Here is a 5,343-nt window from a genome sequence, read left to right as displayed (position 1 = left end):
AAAGTTATTTCTTTTAGCACAAAGTATCACGTCCTGTACTCCTAATCCGTGAATTTTGGGATACCCTGTATAGTTGTGATGATGGCAATAGTAAATGATTCGATACGATTAAATTTTTTTTTATGATATATTTAAAGTGTAATCGTTAACTGGATTAATAATGTTAATGTTTTGAACAATTTTTATAGAAACTGGAACGAATAAGTTTTTCAATTTTATAACTAACTGAGTCACATAGTAACATTATCACTATTTTATTATGATTTATTATTATGAGAATTTAAAGTAATATTTAAATAAAGAAATCAAAAGGAGCCACGATCCAAGCTAATTGTAAGTTTTAATATTAGTGGTCCGATACTACACTTTGTACATTATATCCCAAGTAGCAAAATGACGATTAAAACGATGACAAATTTTGATCATAAAATGACTAATGCGACGTCATAAATTAGACCTAAATTGGTCGTCAAAAACTTGAAAATGACGTCGTTATGTCACATCCACCGGACGTCATTTTCTGACGTCATATTAATAGCTAAAAAAGACCAATATGTGACGTCAGTTTTGGATCTCGGATAGCATTTGTTTATTAAAATTTTTTTAAAATCTGCATTAAAATTATTTTCATTTTATATAGAGTCAACTATATCCGATCTATTTTCTTAAAAAAAAATTATGTAAGGGAGACTGAGGTTAGTTGTTACCACGAGGTAAGTTATTACAGTTAGTTCTTTTAATTACAGATTTTAGATGTGATCCTTATAATATTCTGTTGGAATATTAATTTTTAAAACACCGCGCTTTCAATATATTAATAAATAGCGCTGCGATCGAAAAGACAGGTGGCTTCGACACGACGGTGGGCCGCGAGCAATTAACGACGTTTCCGGCAGCTCCAAAGTTAAGCACGTGGCATAGCTCCGCGAAGCAAATTAATAAGTTATAGAATAAGTTTTTTTTTATCAGCTACCTCGGCAGATATCCGAGCTATGATTTTTTGCGATTCAAACTGTTTCTCTGTATTTTTTTTCTCTCTGTTTGATTTCGTGCTTATTTCTGTTAGTGTTAATTTTCTTTAACGAAAGTATTTATAATAAAAGGGTGTTGTAATAACCAAGCACGTGTTCGCCTGATTTCACCCTCTGCCAACATATTCTACAACTTCATTTAGTTTAGCCGTCATATTTGAACTCTAGAAAATATTACGTATGTTTTCTCGATTTTCACTGTTGAAAGTAGGGTTGGTAATTTCCTTCGAAGGCTTAGACATTTGAACTTCGAACCTTCGAAACTTTTCCCACAGTGGGGTAGGTTGTTACAATTTACCTACTGACAGAAAATTTCAATTTTTAGTATTTAAAGACACAGATATAAATTAGAATAAAAAAACTATTTAGTTAAAACTATACTTAAAGCAATGCATAAATACACATTAATTTATATGTATATCTTAGTATGGGAAAAAATTGTTAATTAAAAATTGTAACAACTTTCTGCAGTCTCCCCCACATCTGCAAATAATTCTATATAACTAAAAATAAGTAAATGATAAAGCAACAGTAATTCACGTTTTCGTAAACACAGCAAAAATTAATTTGTAAATATTTGAAATCTTATTGTGTATGTCAAATTATCTTTATTTTAGCATTTTAATTTTTGTCACAGTTTCAGCTTAAATTTCTTACTTATTAATTACTCACGAAGCGAAGTTTTTGAGTGAACATTAGCGTTTCATATCAACGAAAATTGCTATCAATAGTTTTTCAATGTTACTATACCTGTACCACCTTTTTCGCAAGTTTCGACAGTGCACCCAACAGCGTATATAGCATATATAAATGGCGTGACAAGTTTTTGCGGTCATTTTAACAACGTTAAAAGAGAATAAGATAAAAGTCAATATATGAATAAATGTTATGGAATACGTTTATTTATCGAACTACATCACATGTTATGCATCTACTATTATAAATTTGCTGTAAATATTTCAATATACATACATTGCACATTAAATTGTAACTAATTATTTTGTAATTTTTAATTTACTATCTTATATTTTAATATTAAATTTCAATAATGAAATAAAATGCTACAAGTTATAAAAAAGACTTTATTCGGATGATATCAAGACGTTTTATAAACATACATTATTAGTCGTCGCCGTCATAGACCAAAAAATGACCATACATAGACGTCTCTATGTCGTCTTTCGACATCACTCTGCTATTTGGGATATACCAATTATGATTGTCAAAATGTTTGCATAAATGTTGTATAATACTAGCATCAGCACGTATCTTAGATCTTTATAGATATTTTGATAGCCATTATGATTCCTTTATTTAATTGAGTCTTTGTTACTTTTTTAAATAATATGTTATAAATGTCTGTAGAAAAATAATAATAAATTTTCAAGGATTATCATACTTTATAAAGAACCGGAAAAAGTAGTTATTTTGTATTTAAATTTCTTGTCTGCGCGTATTAAGAACAACTTTTCTGTTAGAAGATTTTAAACCGTGGAATATCACTGTCAACGTGTCTGATATGTACTGTACGATGAATTTACAGCTAATAACATCGAGTCAAAGATAAAGACTTTACCTTTTATCTTGAAAACTCCAACTATTATTGAAGAACTGCAACTTGTATTAGCGTTACTTTGAAGTGTTTTTTTATTGACTTTCATTTGCGTTACATGTTTCATCAATCGAGGGTTTAAAAAATTAATGGCTAATCTAACATGTGGCCAATTTAACATGTCATTCGATAGCATGTGGTCGAAATAAGTCATGACTCAGCTTTGTTATGGCTAGAGACAAACTATAGATATATAAGAAAAATTACACTTCAAAAGGAAAGATATACCGCAAGAGTTGTAATGCGAATCGTATCAGGATTAGCTTCAATTTTTGCATTTAAACTGATTAAAGGCAGACAGTTTTACAATTCTCTTTTCTTACGCGAGATAAAACAGTCTCTATTATTATCGATCGTAATATTGTGGGTATACTGTTGTTAGCTATGTGCACGCAAGCGGAAGAGTATTGATACTTAGACCTTTAGTAGTGTAAAGATATAAGCAGACATCTGGATAAAAGAGGATCTCGTTCAACTATCTATATTCGACACTTATTTCGTTTGTATGAATATACGATTTTTCTATTACATTTTACTAAATTAATGTGCGACTTGAAAATATTGATTTATTAAACATACGTACATGGAGAATTAATTATCATTGTTTCCCAATTTTTTACAAACTTATCTCTTAACTTATTGATATAAATGGATGAAAACGAATCTCAATCAATCACCTGTGCTCGAGACTCTTCTCGCTTATATATTTGTCATATTTTACATTTTGCTAATTGTAAATAAATGTGTAACTTAATTATCTTATTAAACATGTGCAAGCAGAATTGTAGAACTTTCTATATATTTACTTGCTAAATTCGTAATTTCAATCTAGCAAAGTAATTATTATTTTAGAAAACTAAATGAAATAACCATAATTTATTGTTTATAATCTATATAGTAGGTAAATAGTATAATAATAATAAATGTAATATAATACAATATTGTAATAATTAAATAATATAATAATAAAATAAAAGATATTAATAATAAATTGAGATTACAGTTTTATCAAGCGACGCGGTAGCGGTGCAACGCCAAGTACATAAAAAAGTGATGACTGCGTGGTCTGCGTGTTACTTCATTGCGCAAATGTCATGACGCTACCATAGCTTTATCTGAAATTCTTATGTCAAACATACTTTCAATTCAAATATCTCAGAAATTATAACAGTAATACAAAATCTAACATTTTCTGATATAATGTCGATACGAACTTTCAATTGCGACCATTGCGAATAAAATTGGTGCAGTCAATATTGAGATCTTGAGATCGAGTTCGTGAAAAGTGTCACTTTATTCAAAAGTGACATTCTTCCGTCACACGTATACACATATACACGCAAAGCGGTTTGTACTTAAAGGCAAATTTTCACACAATCTTCTTGTCAAAATTAGTTCGATTTCGATATATATATATACGTATCGATCGTTGTTGTTCAACTGCAAAAGCAGCATCATAAAATTAATAAATACGGTTAATTAAGATTAAATAAAAATCAGCTAAAAGAGCAATAAATAATTATATAATAATCGCTCAATATTATATAAAATAATTAATTAATTATTAATAATAATAAATAATGAATAATGAATTAATAATTATTATTAATTTAAAAAATTACTTAAAAAATATTGTAATACAAAACAAAATAAATAAATTTGTGTATTTCTCTCTCTCTCTCTCTCTTTCTTTTGTGCTGCATAAATAATAAATTAATTTAAAAATAAATAAAATAAATAAATTTACTTATCTATTTATTTATTAATAATGTACAAAAATTATGCAAAAATTGTAACACGGCTTTACTTGAAAAGACTAATGTAACAATGATCAAATGTATACTCATTTTTCAATTATTATTATTTAAGTTAATAATAAAAAAGTTACAAAGATTACAAATCTTAATATTAAATTCATATCTACATCAAAAATACATATTTTTAAAAATATTTATAAAGTTAATAGTGCAATTTTTTATCATGGAAACATAAACAATGGACATAACACAAATATATTGCAAACTAAAGGTACAAAATAGATATCCGTAAATAATTTAAAAGTTGAGACATATCAATTATCTTGAAATGCTAAGAGTGCATACATATTTTTCTTAGAACAAATAAATAAATAAAAAAATTAAATCAATGAACTATTAAAATTGAGAAAAAATACCTATATTAAAGTAGTATATTAAAGTAATTTTATAAATAATAGTGTGTTTATTTTTAGAAAATTTAAATTCTATTATAATTTAACAAAAAGCAGTGAGATCCCATAAAAAATCTTAAAAAAAAAATATATACACCAAATACATAAAAAATGTCACTTACATTCTTTCTAAAACTAAGAATAATTTTTTTTATAATTTAAATATACAATTATTTAAAAATTGATTGATTAAAAATATAGTCGTGAATCAATAAAATTATAGCGAAGTTATTAAATTAACCTCATTATTTAAAAAAGACCTCAAAAAAATTTATTTGTAAAAAACATTCAAAAATTTAAAAAATAGAAAAGTGAAACTGGATTATAATAAAGAAAAAAACTTGGCGTGCCCGGGTCGTTTTAAAATGCAATATTCCACATGTTTTATAGTATATAAATTATTTGCAGATATACACAAACATGAAACTAATAGTCAGACAAAGTACCTGGGTTGCATGAAAACATAATGTTCCACAGCCAATGATTTATAG

This window comes from Wasmannia auropunctata, unplaced genomic scaffold (genome assembly GCF_000956235.1).
Source record: "Wasmannia auropunctata unplaced genomic scaffold, wasmannia.A_1.0 LD336076.1, whole genome shotgun sequence".
NCBI lineage: Eukaryota > Metazoa > Arthropoda > Insecta > Hymenoptera > Formicidae > Wasmannia > Wasmannia auropunctata.
The sequence above is the reverse complement of the archived record's forward strand: the minus strand, read 5'-3'. Positions refer to the sequence as shown.